Here is a 19,909-nt window from a genome sequence, read left to right as displayed (position 1 = left end):
GATCATGACCTGAGCTGAAGGCAGACGTCTAACGGACTGAGCCACCCAGACGCCCCTGATTGTTCCCTTTCAAACAGAATTTAACATTAGTTCCTTATTTTCCATTTTTAAGCATTTTTCATTGGCTGAAATCAGCCTTATCTTGAGATAATCCCCATATATTATGTGCTTCCAGAAAAGACACCGTACAATACCTTGGGCCTTCTCTGAGTTTCTCCTTACCTTCTTTTTTTTTTTTGGAAATCAGATTCATCTTCTTTGCAAAAGCATTTCACACAAATCTTTCTAAACCCTGTCTATAGTCTATATGTTACTAATATTCTAACAAATTGCATTTTCTTTCTTCTTACAGTTTCTGAGTTATATGATTTTAAAAATCTATCATCTATCTATCTATCTCTCTCTCTATCTATCTACAGTAATCCTCCTTATGGAACAGAGGGAGAGATATTCCAAGACCCCTGGTGGTTACCTTAAACTACTGATAGTACCAAACCCTGTATATACTGTTTTCTCTATATGTACAAACATATGATGAAGGTTTTTTTTAAGAATTATTTATTTATTTAAGAGAGAGAGAGCACATGAGCGAGAGGGGCAGAAGGAGAGGGAATCTCAAGCAGGCTCCTTGTTGAGCATGAGCCCGACCTGGGGCTCCATCTCACAACACTGAGATCAGGACCTGAGCCGAAACCACGAGCCAGATGCTTGACCGACTGCACCACCCAGGCGCTCCTGATAAAGTTTAATTTATAAATTAGGCACAGTAAGAGATTAACAACAATAACTAATAATAAAATATCACAGTTACAACAATATATTGCCATAAAAGTTATGTGAATGCATTCTCTCTATCTCTCACTCAAAATATCTCATCGTATTGCACTCTCCCTTCTTGTGATGATGTGAGATGATAAAGGGCCCGTGTGATGAGATGCAGGGAGGGAAGGACACGGCCCCATGATGTAGCATTAGGCTGCTGTGGACCTTCTGATGATACAAAAGGAGGATCATCTGTTTCTCTACCTCATTTGACTACAGCCAACTGAAACCACTGAAAGTGAAGCTACAGATAAGGAGGGGGGCTGCTGTATATGTTTGTAGGTTTTGTCCATTTGTATTTATTTCACCTTACCAAAAGTTTATAATAATATGAGAACTTCTAAAGAGCTTGCTTCATTTCTTGACAATCACTTATTGACTTATGCTATAGATAGTCAGTAATAGGCCAGTGATATATCTCAGGATATTTAATACATGAGGGAGATGTATTATTACTAACCCATTAGTTAGCATTAGTTAGTTAGTTAGTTAGTTAGTTAGTAACGAGAAGAATACCATTAAGAAACCTAACAGCAGTATGAAGAAGTCAGAATATATAGAGAAAAGATACTGGGAAAAATAATCACCTTATTAATTAGTTTTTCTTAGAATCATACTCAGTCTCATGATTTTCCAGGAAATTAAATTGATTAAAAGTTTGTAGATCACAAATAGGCTGTTATTCTTACCATTGACCAAATGAGAAAATACTTTTCAAATAACACATTTTAGCAGATATTTCCAAAATTATTTTGTTGTATTTTCCTATTGCCATGCAAATAAAAATAAAATTATTAAATTGAAGTTTTGGGGTGCCTTGGTGGTGCAGTAGTTAAGTTTCTGACTCTTGGTTTCAGCTCAGGTCGTGATCTCAGGTCATGATCTCATAGTCCTGGGATGGAGCCCTGCCTCAAACTCCTTGCTCAGTGCAGAGTCTGCTTATCCCTCTCCCTCTGTTCCCCCCTTCTCTCTCTCTCTCTCTCAAATAAATAAATAAAATCTTTTAAAAAAATTGAACTTTGTACAAACTATACAAAATTCTTTCTCGTAGCTACAAGGAATCCTGTGCTTTCATTTTGTCTGGCTTCCCATTTAAGAAGCATGGATTATTCATCTAGAAAAGGGCAAAACAATTTACCCTAAGGTTGTGTTTTCATAAGCAATTTTAGATAATTACACAATTCAAGCAGAGTTGGTTTGAAGTTACATTACACAGATTATATAACAGTGTAATGCTTTACCAGAGTACTACTGAGGAGTCTGGAATTTTGTTTCTAGTATTAGCTTCTATTCTCATTACACATGTGAACTTGAACTAGTCACACTGTCACTTGGTCTCAGTTTCCTCATCTATAAATTGAGACACTTGGCTTGAATTACGTCAATTTTTCTTTTATCTAATACCTTATGTTTATGTCAGTTTTCACTTCACTTTAGCTCCCAGATCATAGCCTTGAAATTTCTGAACTTTTTATTCTACTTAAAAATGTTTACAGATTTACAAAATGCCATGAAATTTAACAAGTCTACTTTTTATTTTTATTTATTTATTTTTTGGGGGGGAGGGGCAAAGGGAGTGGAGAGAGATAATCTTAAGCAGCCTCCATGTCTAGCATGGACCCTGATGCAGGGCTGGAAATCATGACCTGAGCTGAAATCAAGAGTGGGTTGCAGGGTCCCTGGGTGGCTCAGTTGTTAAGGGTCTGCTTTTGGCTCAGGTCATGATCCCAGGGTCCTGATCTGCAGGAAGCCTGCTCCTCCCCCTCCTCCTCCCCCTGCTTGTGTTGCCTCTGTGGCTATCTCTCTCTCTCAAATAAATAAAATCTTTAAAAGAGTAGGTCGCTTAACTGACTGAGCCACCCAGGTTTCCCAACAAGTCTACTTTTTAAAACATATTTATAGTTTAAAGACATTATCTTTGGACAGAATTTCCAAATAAAGTATTTATAAAAAGCTAGAAAATTATTTAAAAACCCATTTAAATGGATTCATTTAAAAGACAGAACGAAGGAAATATTCCTCTGATGGAAAATGGCTTTGAGGACTGAAACCTGAACCAACTTTACAGTTGGTGAAATGGGGGAGAAAGCAATTTTTAAACAGGGGTGATCTATACATTTGGTGTTTCTGTTGTGAGAAGTAAATGCTTATTCTAATGTATTTAAGCAAGCAGTATTAATGATTAATGACGTTCTTGATTCTGTAACTAGACCTACAAATTCTTGAATAATTAATGAGGTACTCAATACTGCACAGGATATCCATCTGCTAAGAATCTGTGTGTGTGTGTTCAAGCTATTAATATTGAAAGCCTTACAAAAAAACATGAGGGAGAGATTTGGGATTGAAGTAATACTGTCCATTAAAATATACAAGTTTTTTGTTTCTTGTTTTTAATATTAAATGCTTATAAACTGTTCCTAAACGAGGTAACTATGATCTAATAGCATAAATGACATTGATAATTTTTTTCTTAATTATGTCATCTCCTATAATAATAATGAATAACTATTGAGAAATTGCTAAATTGTAGATACCGTGCTGGATTTTAAGAATAATATGAACTAGAAGGTTTGTAAGATTGAAAAGCACTCATAATTCTTTATACTATTTAGTCTGTTAGGTTGAGAGAAAATTATTTTAATGGGCCTTCTTTTAAGGCATGATTTGTGCATTCAGTGCAGACACAGTTTTTGAGACATGAAATGAGAAAATAAGTGTTAGTCTATAAGTCATCACCATGTCATCTTAAATTCTAAAAGATAATTTCATTCTTCGTATTTCATATCTTATTCTTATTTTCAGGTTGAGTTCTTTAAAAAAAGTCTTAGAATCCTATGATGATCATTGAATTACAGACTTAGATTTGAATGAGATCTTTAAGAATGTTTATCTCAATTTCCCTATTTTAAAAGTCAGGAAACTGAAGCTTGGACGGTTAAAATGCTCCAGAATTCCCTCTAAGTCTGTGACATTCATTCTGTCTCTCTTAAATGAAGCTTTCATTTTGAAGTAACTCTTGTGATGGAGCAGCTCTGTGGTCTAAGTAGATACCTGGAGAGCATAGAAATATAGCACTTCCAGTCACTTCGGAAATGTGTCACAGTTCCCTACATGGTGAAAACGTGGAGGGCATGGGAGTCTGTAAATTACCATTGAGTTCAGCCATAAATTATTCTCATTTCACTATCAAATAAAAACTGAGAGAAAAGTTACATAATACACAAAGTCGTGACAAAAAATATTTTAGAAACTACCAATGTAATTATTTGTGATTTTGACAGTTTTGTTAATATAGTCCAGCTAGTTTTAATGTATATAAAATTAGTGTCATAAAGCCTACCTTTTTCATTCAGCTAATAATATGACATACACTAACATACATATTTAAGCGTAGTAGATATACATACAACAGTGTAGTCACAATAATGTAAATATTTCACTCCTCTGGAAATCAGAGACCTTCGAAGTTAAGTTGTAGGACAACTGGATTTTTCATAGGATTTCTGTAGGACAACTAATTTTTAAATAAATTTTTGGCAGCTCAAATATTTCAAGCTTATCAATGAAAATAGAATTCTGAGCATCTTATCTATTTACATTCTAAAAATATTTTTGAATATGAATGATGGGTCACTCACTAGGAATATGACGGTAAACAAGATAAACACAGCCTCTGGCCTCTAAACATGAAGAGGATAAAATAACAATGGTATAATAAAATACAGTTTGACATGGAAAAAGTGTGTCACAGAAGAAAATAATTAAAGTACAAATTAAATTAATTTACATTAAATTGTGTTTTTAAATAATTTTATTGGACTTTAATTTATACATGCACCCATTTTTAATGTATAATTTGATGAATTTGGACAAATACATAGCTCCATGTACCGACCATCCCAAGCACTGTATTTCTATCACCCAAAAAGTTTCTTCATGCCCTTTCGCAGACAATCTTCCCTCAAACCTTCCCCTAGGCAACCCTGGTTCTGATTTAAATCACTATTGATTCATTTTGCCTGCTATAAAACTTCATATAATAGAATCATACTCACATCCTTTGGTTGTCATCCCAGATCTCAAAGTTTAAATTCTAAGACTAAAATCTGTAAGAAGAAAAATACAGGTAAAATATCAAGCCAGGCCTTGTATTGAAGGATGCTCTAATAAACAATACCAATAAATTTGGCAGTGGGCTTTGGGATATTATTCAATACCCTACACCAACATTTTGTTATTTTTTATACTGCATTCTATATTATATTTTATTATGCATTTATGAATTATATGAACAGAATACACTCTGTTAAGAACATTCACTTTATTGTATCACTTTCTATGTTTCTTTAAATAATCAGAAATATCTGTGTGTTTTCTAAACAACTGCTTATTATTTACCTTAAGAATTCTGTAGATTGTATAAATAACTAGACTTCCCTTCTCATGTTCACTGCTTGGCAAAGATATAAAATTTATGGTTCCTACTTTTATGATAACCTCATTTCTAGCTCCATTTTATGTCTATATGTCTTTGTTGAATTTCTGTAATCTATTTTCTTCGCGTTACCTAGTTCTACAAAAAGTACGTCACCGTGTGCTGACTTCGATCAATTAATTAAATCAGTTAAGCTAAAGACTTAAATTGTTCTCAAATTCATGTAAAACTTCTAATCATTTAAGAATTAGTTCAGAGGACTACTCCCAAATTATTGTCTTTACCTCAAATTTCCTCCTTTAAAAAAAATGAAATGTCCTTTAATATATACTTTTGGTGTGGAACAATCTCCTTTAGAATCTAGGAAGTATCGAAATACAGAAAATTTGATAATTGCTGGATACGTATGACCCTTGGCTGTTAGTGTTTATGTGCACTGCACTTCCCAGAAGCAAAGTCCAAATCCTACCAGATGTTATAGCAACTCTGTCTTAGCCCATTACTCTAATTAATCTAGGCTTATTATCAGGGCTTCCAACTTGCAAATAGAAAGTCAAAGAAGGCATAGAATTAGTGAACTTTCTGAGATTAATTAGGAGGAAAAAAAGCCTCTAAACATTTCTGATATAGTAAATTCTTTGATCTATAACAATACCATGTACATTCCCAACACACATTTGAAATAAAAGCTTGAAGGCATAAAAAATTATGCTCATAATAGAAATTATTGCTGAAGCTAGCCAGATGCTTTTTCATTCGTAATAAATTGCTAAGTTATACTACACACATATGGCTTTTAGTTATCCAAATATTATTAAAACATAAAAATTACAACTCCTTTCCGTATTGAGAATAAAAATACTAACAAGTTTCTTGCCATAAGGAAGAAACAAGTTCTTTATATCCCAAATATAAATATTTTACACGTGTAGCTTAATCACCTTGAAGACAGGAAGAATATGGTTGAAAAGTTGCATTAGGTACTACTTCAGAGTAAACACTTGCTTCATAACATGAAAGCAAATTCATACATTTAAAGGAAACATAAGAAGACCACAAAACTAAGTTGACATTGTGCATTGTTGAATTTATGATAATTACGCTTTTGGCCTTAATTTGCGTATTTCTAAACACATAAAGTAAAAACTTCTGAAATTCAATTAGACTTATATTTAAAGGTAAAAACAAGGTGGGTCCCCTGGGTGGCTCAGTTGGTTAAGCAGCTGACTCATGATTTCAGCTCAGGTCATGATCTCAGGGTCATGAGATCGAGTCCCAGGTAGGGCTCCATGCTCAACATTGAGTCTGCTTAAGAGTCTCTCTCTCTCTCTCCATCTGCCCCGACCCCCGCTCGTTTTCTCTCTCTCTCTCTCTCTCAAATAAATAAATCTTTAGAGATAAAATAAATCTTTAAAGATAGAGTATTGTATATTTTTAGATTGTTTCTGACCCCCTAAGTGGAAAATAGTCTTCTATGCCTAAATTAAATAAATCAAAGAAATCCTCTCTAATGTAGGTTTGTTACCACAGGAGTTATGATTCCTAAATAGTCATCCCCACTAGAAGTAACTTTCAGGAAGTTAAATTAAGGATATGCTCCAACATGGCACATGTTTGACAAGGATGTCTTGCCATACCCAATCAGTTCTATGAAATACTAGAAGTCTGGTTGGCTTTCAGGGCATTTTATCCCACCAGGCAGCTAAACTCAAAGTTTGCATCTGATACCTGTTCTACAAGCTCATTTCCCGCCAATCACTTGACTTCATACTAATTTACTGTTTTAGAAATGAGAATAACTTTACTGGCATTTGTAAAATTGTGTACTACAGACCTCTTGAATAAGAATTGTCTGGGATGTTGTTAAAAATGCATATTCCTGAATGGCGCCATATCTCTATCACATCAGAATATAAACTGTAGAGGTCAAGGAGATTGCATTTTTAATAAACTTTGTATTCAATACATATGCAACAAACCTTAAGAGCAATTACACTAGGCTAATAGTATAAGATGTAAGAACAGGAGGGACAGGATCTGATAAAAATTCCAGATCCTTTTGCCTTCCAGGTATGAAGAAGTAACTGCCCTCTTCCTGGACCTTCACATTGGCATAGGCAGAAGGCAAAGGGATCTGAGAGACTCCAGTACTCTGGGTGGGACTTCTGTCTTATTTTAATTCATTGTAGTTATCAGGATCTGACAAACAATATATATTTTACTTCTTATCACTCTAACATTTATGTGCAGAGGTGGAGGGAACAGTTTGTCAATAAGTATTTTATGAATGAGCAAATGAATTAAATGTCTGCATGTAACATTACCCTTTATATATCCGGGAAGTTACCAAGAATTTATGATAAATTCTAAAGCTCCCTGACTGTGAAGGTGACTTTAGTTCCTCAGAAACTGAGGGGATGGATTCCAGCATTATAGAAGCAGAGGAATTTTTTTTTTCAGTCTTTGATGTTGGAATGCCCTCCCCCACTACCTCTTACCCCCAGTTTAATAAATGATAATCTTATAAATAATCTCTCAGCCTTCAATCATCCTATCTTCTGTGAAAAGTTCCTGGTGCTTTTAGACATCATTCATAAAATTTCAGCAGTCATTCTTAATAAAAATCCCATAACCGAAATAAAAATGTAATAATGATTTAAATATGATGATCTAACAATAATATTCACATTGTTAATGTTTGATTATTAGTTTTAAAATCAAGAACCTATCACTGACACCCATTGATTTTTTTTCTTCCAATGCTCAGTTTCTTTACTAACCCCCATCTCTCTGAAGCTCAGGTGCAGGCAGCTAGGCGAATGGCAAGAGATGTTCACTTGAAGATACTGCTCTGATTGGAGACTTTGCTCATATGCTTCCTTCCCAGGGAAAGTGCTCTCAAACCACTCTCTGGGTCTCCTTGTTTCCAGGATCCAGTTCACAGCCTCGGAAGACTTAGATTCCCAAAATGGAGTGGCTACTCTTAGTTCCAAAGAGGAAAACGCTTACAAAGGCATTCTTCCTTAACTTGTCCAGTCACTGGAACATTCCATTGATGAGGTTGCAACTCATGAAGTCCTGGGTGAGCTCTTCAGAGAAGCAGTACTTGGAGTATCATAGGGACCAGCCATCCTTATCAAAATATGGCAGTGCCGTGGGTGGAGCAAGATGGCGGAGGAGTAGGAGACCTGGATTTCGTCTCCTCTCAGGAATTCAGCTGGATAGGGATCAAACCATTCTGAACACCTACAAAATCAACAGGAGATCGAAGAAAAGAATAGCAACAACTCTCTGAACAGAAAAGCGACCACTTTCTGGAAGGTAGGACGTGCGGAGAAGTGAATCCAAGGCGATATTCGGGAGGATAGATGGCGGGGGAGGGGCCTCCATCGGCCGCTTCTGGCAAGTGATAGAGCCACGGAGCACAAAATCGGAACTTTTAGAAGTCGGCTCCGCTGAGGGACGTCACTCTGGTGGCGAAGTGGGGGGTGGAACCCTCGCGGGACAGTGTGGTCTCAGGACCCTCGGGGTCACAGAAAGACCGGGGGTGCCTGAGTGTGGCAGAGCTCCCAGGTATCCGAGCGGGGAAGCCGGCGGCAGAGACGGAGCCCAAGCGCGGGCTCTCAGCTCGGGGTTGCCATAAACCGTGATCCGCGGCACAGTCGGGCCCCTGCTCCTCCAGCAGGGACCCAACAAGCGGCAGATCCGGGGAGACTCACCTTCTTCCCCCGGGAGGAGAGGTGCGGGAGCGCACCGCGGGGATCTGTTGGGTTTGGAGACTCCACCCGGGGTCGGGTGCCAGATAGAAAGGCGCGGTCACAGGCCGGGTGAGCGCGGAGTGTGGCCGGAGACCGGGGAGACGGGAGTGACTGACTGCTTTTCTCTGGGGGCTCGCTGAGGAGCGGGACCCCGAGTTCTCGGCTCCTCCGGGGCGGAGACTGGGAGGCCGCCATTTTCACTCTCCGCCTCCAAAGCTGTACGGAGAGCTTGCAGGGAACAAAAGCTCCCGAGACCAAACCCGAGCAGATTACTTAGCCCGGACCGGCAAGGGTGGGGCAATTCTGCCTCCGGCAAAGACATTTGGGAACCACGGCAACAGGCCCCTCCCCCAGAAGATCAGCGAGAACAGCCAGCCAAGACCAAGTTTACCGATCAATGAGAACGGCAGAACTCCAGCACTAGGGGAATACTGCACGTGGAATCCATGGCTTTTTTACCATGATTCTTTAGTCTTTCAAAGTTAATTATTTTTTTTAACTGTCTTTTTTTCTTTTTTCTTTTTTCTTTTTTTTTGAATTTTTCTTTTTCCCTTTTTCAACCAACATCTTATCAATCCCTTTTTAAAAAAAAAAAACATTTTTATTTTTCATTTTTAAAGTCATATTCTATCCCTTCATAGTAGTTACCTGTATTTTTGGCATATATATATAAGTTGTTCTCTCTTTAAAATCTTGAGATAGTTTCTTCTAACAGATCAAAATATACTCTAAATCTCTAGTGTATGTTTTTTTTCTACTCCCCTGCCTGATCACATTCTCTCCCTTTTTTCTTTCTTTTTTTTTTTAATCCTCTTCTTTCTTTTTTTCAAACAACTTATCAAATCCTTTTTTAAAATTTTTTATAATTTCCATCTTTACAGTCATATTCCATCCCTTCATCATATCAACCCTTATTTTTGTACATATATAAGTTTTTCTTTCTTTAAAATTTTGGGAGGCACTTTCTTTTAACAGACCAAAATACACCCAAAATCTAGTGTGTGGCACTGATCTATAAACCAGCCTGATCATATTTGATCACATTCTGTTTTTGTTTTGTTTTGTTTTGTTCTGCTTTTGTTTGTTTTTATCTTTATCTTTTTCTTTTTTCTTTTTTTCTTTCTTTTTCTTTTTTCTCTCTTTCCCTTTCTTTTCCCACTGCTTCAGGTCTTTTCTGATTTGTTTAGAGTATATTTTCTGGGGACGTTGTTACCCTGCTAGCATTTTGTTCTCTCATTAATCTATTCTCCTCTGCAAAAAATGACAAGACGGAAAAAATCACCTCAACAAAAAGAACAAGAGGTAGTACCGACTGCCAGGGACCTACTCAATACGGACATTAGTACGATGTCAGATCTAGAGTTCAGAATCATCGTTTTAAAGATACTAGCTGGGCTTGAAAAAAGCATGGAAGTTATTAGAGAAACCCTTTCTGGAGAAGTAAAAGAACTGAAATCTAACCAAGTAGAAATCAAAAAGGCTATTAATGAGGTGCAATCAAATATGGGGGCACTAACTGCTAGGATAAATGAGGCAGAAGAAAGAATCAGTGAGATAGAAGACCAAATGATGGAAAATAAAGAAGCTGAGAAAAAGAGAGATAAACAACTACTGGATCACGAGGGCAGAATTCAAGAGATAAACGATACCATAAGATGAAACAACATTAGAATAATTGGGATCCCAGACGAAGAAGAAAGAGAGAGAGGGGCAGAAGGTATAATGGAGCAAATTATAGCAGAGAACTTCCCTAATTTGGGGAAGGAAACAGGCATCAAAATCCAGGAAGCACAGAGAACCCCTCTCAAAATCAATAAAAATAGGTCAACACCCCGACATCTAATAGTAAAACTTATGAGTCTCAGAGACAAAGAGAAAATCCTGAAAGCAGCTCGGGAGAAGAGATATGTAACCTACAATGGTAGAAACATTAGATTGGCAACAGACTTATCCACAGAGACCTGGCAGGCCAGAAAGGACTGGCAGGATATCTTCAGAGCACTAAATGAGAAAAATATGCAGCCAAGAATACTATATCCAGCTAGGCTGTCATTGAAAATTGAAGGAGAGATAAAAAGCTTCCAGGACAAACAAAAACTAAAGGAATTTGCAAACACGAAACCAGCCCTACAAGAAATATTGAAAGGGGTCCTCTAAGCAAAGAGAGAGCCTAAAAGCAACATAGACCAGAAAGGAACACAAACAATATACAGTAACAGTCACTTTACAGGCAATACAATGGCACTAAATTCCTATCTTTCAATAGTTACCCTGAATGTAAATGGGCTAAATGGCCCAATCAAAAGACACAGGCTATCAGATTGGATTAAAAAACAAGACCCATAGATATGCTGTCTGCAAGAGACTCATTTTAGAACCAAAAACACCCCCAGATTGAAAGTGAGGGGGTGGAAAACCATTTACCATGCTAATGGACACCAAAAGAAAGCGGGGGTGGCAATCCTTATATCAGACAAATTAGATTTTAAACCAAAGACTGTAATAAGAGATGAGGAAGGACACTATATCCTACTTAAAGGGTCTATCTAACAAGAAGATCTAACAATTGTAAATATCTATGCCCCTAACATGGGAGCAGCCAATTATATAAGGCAATTAATAACAAAAGCAAAGAAACACATCGACAACAATACAATAGAAGTGGGGGACTTTAACACCGCCCTCACTGAAATGGACAGATCATCTAAGCAAAAGATCAACAAGGAAATAAAGACTTTAAATGACACACTGGACCAAATGGACTTCACAGACATATTCAGAACATTCCATCCCAAAGCAACGGAATACACATTCTTCTCTAGTGCCCATGGAACATTCTCCAGAATAGATCACATCCTAGGTCATAAATCAGGTCTCAGCCGGTACCAGAAGATTGGGATCATCCCCTGCATATTTTCAGACCACAATGCTTTGAAACTAGAACTCAATCACAAGAGGAAAGTCAGAAAGAACTCAAATACATGGAGACTAAAGAGCATCCTACTGAAGAATGAATGGGTCAACCAGGAAATTAAAGAAGAACTAAAAAAATTCATGGAAACCAATGAAAATGAAAACACAACTATTCAAAATCTTTGGGATGCAGCAAAGGCAGTCCTAAGAGGAAAGTATATAGCAATACAAGCCTTTCTCAAGAAACAAGAAAGGTCTCAAGTACACAACCTAACCCTACACCTAAAGGAGCTGGAGAAAGAACAGCAAATGAAGCCTAAACCCAGCAGGAGAAGAGAAATAATAAAGATCAGAGCAGAAATCAATGAAATAGAAACCAAAAGAACAGTAGAACAGATCAACGAAACTAGGAGCTGGTTCTTCGAAAGAATTAACAAGATTGATAAGCCCCTGGCCAGACTTATCAAAAAGAAAAGAGAAATGACCCAAATCAACAAAATCATGAATGAAAGAGGAGAAATCACAACCAACACCAAAGAAATACAAACAATTATAAGAACATATTATGAGCAACTCTATGCCAGCAAATTAGATAACCTGGAAGTAATGGATGCATTCCTAGAGATGTATCAACTACCAAAACTGAACCAGGAAGAAATAGAAAACCTGAACAGACCTATAATCACTAAGGAAATTGAAGCAGTCATCAAAAATCTCCCAAAACACAAAAGCCCAGGGCCAGATGGCTTCCCAGGGGAATTCTACCAAACATTTCAAGAAGAATTAATACCTATCCTTCTGAAACTCTTCCAAAAAATAGAAATGGAAGGAAAACTTCCAAACTCATTTTATGAGGCCAGCATTACCTTGATCCCAAAACCAGACAAAGACCCCATCAAAAAGGAGGATTACAGACCAATATCCCTGATGAACATGGATGCAAAAATTCTCACCAAAATACTAGCCAATAGGATCCAACAGTACATTAAAAGGATTATTCACCACGACCAAGTCGGATTTATCCCTGGGCTGCAAGGTTGGTTCAACATCCGCAAATCAATCAATGTGATACAATACATTAACAAAAGAAAGAACAAGAATCATATGATCCTCTCAATAGATGCAGAAAAAGCATTTGACAAAGTACAGCATCCTTTCTTGATCAAAACTCTTCAGAGTATAGGCATAGAGGGTACATACCTCAATATCATAAAAGCCATCTATGAAAAACCTACAGCGAATATCATTCTCAATGGGGAAAAACTGAGAGCTTTCCCCCTAAGGTCAGGAACGCGGCAGGGATGTCCACTATCACCACTGCTATTCAACATAGTATTGGAAGTCCTAGCCACAGCAATCAGACAACAAAAAGAAATCAAAGGCATCCAAATTGGCAAAGAAGAAGTCAAACTCTCACTCTTTGCAGATGATATGATACTTTATGTGGAAAATCCCAAAGACTCCACCCCAAAACTGCTAGAACTCATACAGGAATTCAGTAAAGTGGCAGGATATAAAATCAATGCACAGAAGTCAGTGGCATTCCTATACACCAACAACAAGTCAGAAGAAAGAGAAATTAAGGAGTCGATCCCATTTACAATTGCACCCAAAACCATAAGATACCTAGGAATAAATCTAACCAAAGAGGCAAAGGATCTGTACTCAGAAAACTATAAAATACTCATGGAAGAAATTGAGGAAGACACAACGAAATGGAAAAACGTTCCATGCTCATGGATTGGAAGAACAAATATTGTGAAGATGTCAATCCTACCTCGAGCAATCTACACATTCAATGCAATCCCCATCAAAATACCATCCACTTTCTTCAAAGAAATGGAACAAATAATCCTAAAATTTGTATGGAACCGGAAAAGACCCCGCATAGCCAGAGGAATGTTGAAAAAGAAAAGCAAAGCTGGCGGCATCACAATTCCGGACTTCCAGCTCTACTACAAAGTTGTCATCATCAAGACAGTATGGTACTGGCACAAAAACAGACACATAGATCAATGGAACAGAATAGAGACCCCAGAAATGGACCCTCAACTATATGGTCAACTAATCTTTGACAAAGCAGGAAAGAATGTCCAATGGAAACAAGACAGTCTCTTCAACAAATGGTGTTGGGAAAATTGGACAGCCACATGCAGAAGAATGAAACTGGACCATTTCCTTACACCACACACAAAAATAGACTCCAAATGGTTGAAAGACCTCAATGTGAGACAGGATTCCATCAAAATCCTAAAGGAGAACACAGGCAGCAACCTCTTCGACCTCAGCCGCAGCAACTTCTTCCTAGAAACATCGCCAAAGGCAAGGGAAGCAAGGGCAAAAATGAACTATTGGGACTTCATCAAGATAAAAAGCTTTTGCAAAGCAAAGGAAACAGTCAACAAAACCAAAAGACAACTGACAGAATGGGAGAAGATATTTGCAAATGACATATCAGATAAAGGGCTAGTATCCAAAATCTATAAAGAACTCATCAAACTCAACACCAAAAGAACAAAGAATCCAATCAAGAAATGGGCAGAAGACATGAACAGACATTTTTCCAAAGAAGACATCCAAACGGCCAACAGACACATGAAAAAGTGTTCAATATCGCTCGGCATCAGGGAAATCCAAATTAAAACCTCAATGAGATACCACCTCACACCAGTCAGAATGGCTAAAATTAACAAGTCAGGAAATGACAGATGTTGGCGGGGATGCGGAGAAAGGGGAACCCTCCTACACTGTTGGTGGGAATGCAAGTTGGTGCAGCCACTCTGGAAAACAGTATGGAGGTTCCTCAAAAAGTTGAAAATAGAGCTACCATATGATCCAGCAATTGCACTCCTGGGTATTTACCCCAAAGATACAAAAGTAGGGACCCGAAAGGGTACGTGCACCCCGATGTTTATAGCAGCAATGTCCACAATAGCCAAACTGTGGAAAGAGCCAAGATGTCCATCAACAGATGAATGGATAAAGAAGATGTGGTATATATACACAATGGAATATTATGCGGCCATCAAAAGGAATGAGATCTTGCCATTTGCAACGACGTGGATGGAACTGGAGGGTATTATGCTGAGCGAAATAAGTCAAACAGAGAAAGACATGTATCATATGACCTCACTGATATGAGGGTGACTGGGTGATGGACACTGGGGAGGGTATGTGTTCTGGTAAGCGCTGTGAATTGTGCAAGACTGTTGAATCTCAGATCTGTACCTCTGAAACAAATAATGCAATATATGTTAAGAAAGAAAAAAAGAAGAAGAATGTAGCAGGAGGGGAAGAATGAAGGGGGGGAAATCGGAGGGGGAGAAGAACCATGAGAGACGATGGACTCTGAAAAACAAACTGAGGGTTCTAGAGGGGAGGGGGGTGGGAGGATGGGTTAGCCTGGTGATGGGTATTGGGGAGGGCACGTTCTGCATGGAGCACTGGGTGTTATGCACAAACAATGAATCATGGAACACTATATCTAAAACTAATGATGTAATGTATGGGGATTAACATAACAATAAAAAAATTAAAAAAAAAAAAAAAAGGCTTGACCATAATCAGTGAGCAAGGACTCTACAGCCATTTCTTTTTAAATAAACTCTTACAACCTTAAAAAAAAAAAAAAAAAAAAAAAATATGGCAGTGCCACAGAAAGGGTGTCCTTAACGTCATTCAACACAAAGGTCATCTTGGGCAGGTGAGCAAAGGAGTCCTTGGCCTTCAGCTTAGCAGCCAGTACCTCTGTCATCTTCATCCATCTCCTCAGGAGTGGGGGCAGTGCTCTTTTCTCCTCTTCCCACTCAGGCTGGGGATTCTGCTTTTCCTCTAGTGAACTCTTCTCTTTCTGTGAGGTGTCCCTTTTAGGCTCTGTGTCAGCAAACATTTTAACATCAAACTGGGCTATCTTCTCACGGATGTTTCACCTTTCCCCTAAACAGCCTGAAAGTGGGACTGGTCAATGCATATAGGAACCAGTGGTTGATAGTGGAGAAGGTCTGGCTGAGAGAAAGCCCCTGGACTTGTTGGTGGAGCCACAGCAGGGTTCAGACAACTGTGATGTTAGCCAGTGTCATGTGTTCTCCATCAAAAAAGTCCTCGTTTTCAAGTGAGCATCCAGCAGCCCGAAGAGTTACCCCACCTCCTCATTTCCATGCTCTGTAGCCTGCTTGTTGTGGTGCATGATGTCCAAGGTGGGCAGGTACTGGCTGGTGGCACTATGTTGCTGTCAACAAAGTTCACCCAATGAGCCACCTGCTGTTTCTAGAGTATATCCCTGCAGCTCCTCGTTGCTCACACGGTAGGCAGTGATGTTACTCTTAAATACACAGGATCCAAGGTCACCCTGAAGTGCTGGAAACCTGCTGGAAATTTATGGAGATATTTAGGGGTGTAGTTGGTATGGACAAAGTGGAAGTGGGGTGCTATGGACAACATGCCAACCTGAACCTCACTGTCCTGAGCTGCAATGAGGGCTTTAAAATCCTTCCAGTTTTCAGGAGATGCGTACAAGATTCCAGCCACCATGGTGATTTCACAGAGAAAGGGGCCACTGATTCTTCGTTAGCAGCTTTTGCATTTATCCTTACATCTTCATTCTAACCATCACTGCCATCCCATTCTCTTGTTCTTTTGACAGCACCATTGTGAATGATACCTAATTGATCACCTATCTAGCCCATCTTCAATCCTGTCTCATGTATTCCCAGAATGCTCTTTTGAAAATGCATATCTAATTATAACACATATCCACTTAAAATATTTCTATGTTTCCATATCACCCATTGGATTAAATCCACAATCATTTCATTGATGTAGAAGATCTCCATTATCTGGCCCTTAGCTATTACTGCAAATGATTGCTGGCAAATTTCCGACCTTTACCTCCTCCACCAGACAAAACTATTTATGGTTTCCCAAATATATAAAAGAGTTTTCTGTCTCTGTGCCATGGCATATGTTCTCTCATTTTGAAAAGCTCTTCTGCCTGCTTAAGGACCTGGAAAATGGCTACTCAACTCTAACTCAAGTATATTGTCTATATGAAAATGTCTCTGACTTCCCAGTGTTTGTCGTTTATTACCTCTTTGTGTTTCCCTTCTGTTTCACAAGATCTTATCATTGGCATTCTTTATATTGTTCTGAAATTATTTCTGTATGTGAAACAAGTCCATCATTTCGAGCTTTTTTACTATTAACTTCTAAAGAAAAGTCAAAACAGCCATATTTTTAATCACTCGACCCCCCACCCCACCCCACTCTCAAATCCACAGAAAACAAAACAATGGGTGAGTTCCAAATCCATGGTTTCCTGGTCAATCAACTGTACAGAAAACACAGATCAACTAGGTGATCATATTTTATCTTTAAGGAATTCGAACTGGAAAACATAGGGGCAATAAAGTAGCTTTTAGCAGAAGATAAATCTAGAAAGACCCGTTTAAGGAAACCCTAAAATACTTTTTCAGGTAAGGAAGAGCAAGATTCATGCTGGAGTTATGAGGAAAGAATAGTTAGGAGTTAACAGGAGCTATATAACAAATCAAATATCTGTGCACAATGGAGAACAAGACAAAGTAAACTTGTAACAAAAGGGAGGAATGATAAAATTTGGAGGGTCATGAGTCATTTTATAGCAGAACACATAATCATTAATAATTCTGTCTAATCTTCTACAGCTGATGTTCTTAGTATACTGCCTGAGATCCCCCCCCACCCAAAAAAAAAGTTGGTTTCTAAATTTTGTCATTGGTCTGCAATATTATCATTTCTATCTGTTTATGGCCTAATTATGTATTTTTTTCTTGGATGAACAGTTATTCTTAAAACAGCTTCTTCATTACTGGAAGTAATGAGTGACTCTCTTCTTTTTAACCATGAAGTCCTAACTAGAACACCTTTTCCCACCACAGTAGGAATTTCACACAGGCTGGGATACTCTCATCTCTCTCATTATATCTCTAATACATAATAAGCACTTTCCTTTTCCCCAGTGCTAGATACTATTAAAATGCTCCATTCTGTCCCCCAAAATCCTTTTGCTTACCCTACAAGTTGCCGATTTAGGGTAGGTACAGTTTATAATATCTTATAGTAACTACCATGAAGGGATAGAGAGAGGACAGCTGGTCAAGCTAAATTATCTGAAAAAAAAAATGAGATGACCAAACTTCTTTTTTTTTTAAAGATTTTTTTTTTTTTTTATTTGAGAGAGAGAGAGAGAGAGAGAGAAACAGCATGACAGGGGAGAGGGTCAGAGGGAGAAGCAGGCTCCCCGCTGAGCCAGGAGCCCGATGTGGGACTCGATCCCAGGACTCCGGGACCATGACCTGAGCTGAAGGCTGTCGCTTAAACAACTGAGCCACCCAAGCGCCCGAGATGATCAAACTTCTTAACTCACATATGAACAAGTATTTCAAGGTGCATCATATCCTACAGTGACTGCAGTAGGGAACAGTGAAGATAGTAAATGTAGCTGGTCACTGAGTCCAGAGAACAATGGAAATCTACAACATTTGATGCAGCTACTGAGAGGTCTATTTGCAAAACATTCTTATTTTTCCAAAACTCCCCCATTTGAGGTTCTCAGCTGGCCTTTAAATTCTGCATAGTGATTTGTTCAGGTGATCATTTCTTAGATCCAAAATTTCAATTAATTCCACACACCCTCACATTCCTCAGTTTATTCCCAGGTCTGGAAACCTCTCGTTTTAGACTTTCCAGGAGTATACAAATGTCATAATATTACATAATATGATAGAAATGGCATAGCTATAACAAACATGCTTTTTGAATTGTTATCTATATTTGCATATATCAATGCAAGAAGCTCAATAATTCCACAGATTACTAACCACTAATTTACAATATATTCACCTATAAGTGGTAATTCCTTCGGGTCAGCAACCTAAATTATCTGTAACTTAACTTTCTGTATCACCACATTACCTCACAGGAGTATTATGAAATATGACTAATGATTATAGCATCTTGAAAATTCAGTGTGTCATATTAATGCTAAGTAATATGATAGCAATGACATCAGGTGTGTAGTACATCAATGGACATTTACAAATGATAAACAAATTAAATAAACTTATCATTGTCTGAACTATTATTCATCCAAAAGTGGAATAGTTCATATGTATATTTGCCTAATCTAAAGACAGATAGTATTAACTTAATTATTACTGCAGTTCTATCCTAGGAAATACCCTATGAAATATTTCACAAGTTGGACTATGAGAAAACTAAACACCAAAATGTGATTTTTGCATCCAAAGCTTAAAATCTTTCCAAGAGAGGAAAGTTACACACTCGACTTCACAATCCACTCATGTAACCATGCATTTGCTTAATTCAAAGAGTATGTATATTATTGGTAATATCAGAATCATTGCTATGTTCTCAGTGTTCTGACACCCTGTTAAAAATTCCTAAAGTAATGACATATGCAGTATATGACGAGATCTGATTTTGAAAACATGTGATCTATTGCTCAATAAATTAGAGTTAACTACATAGGTCATATTCATATTCTCTGGATAATAAGGAGAACATATAAGGTAATTCTTTCATAGCTAAAAAGATTTTAGTAGAGGCAGAAAAATGTTCCCTGATATATCAGGACATAGAAAGTTCACTAGACTTGACCACTACATTTTCTTCTTCCTAACGTTCTCCATGTTTTTGTTAGGATATGGCTAAGTCTAGAATTGAGCCCTCGTGTTTCATGAACAAACCCACCAGCAGATGGAGTTGGGGAGGCGGATGTTGACAGTAAGAGCAGTTTGGTAAAAGGTCTGTTAAACCAGCCAACAGATTCCATTCCCCTAGCCAAAATTACCAGCTCAATTGTCCAAGAATTATAGGACTATTCTTTGAATAGCTAGGTAAGAAGTGTTTTTTTCCCCTACCTATGGGAAAATGAAGAAGCTGTTATTTCTAATTACTTTTAACCATGAGGAAATCAGCC

The 19,909-nt window shown here is 37.9% G+C and overlaps 1 pseudogene; it reads right to left on the bottom strand.

Annotated features, from left to right (window-relative positions):
* Positions 1-8,128: 8,128 nt before the first annotated feature.
* On the bottom strand, positions 8,129-16,461 carry LOC118527927 (elongation factor 1-gamma pseudogene; annotated as a pseudogene).
* Between the last annotated feature and the right edge of the window lie 3,448 nt (positions 16,462-19,909).

Source organism: Halichoerus grypus, chromosome 4 (assembly GCF_964656455.1).
Source record: "Halichoerus grypus chromosome 4, mHalGry1.hap1.1, whole genome shotgun sequence".
Lineage (NCBI taxonomy): Eukaryota > Metazoa > Chordata > Mammalia > Carnivora > Phocidae > Halichoerus > Halichoerus grypus.
This window is presented reverse-complemented; position numbering and strand designations above follow the sequence as displayed.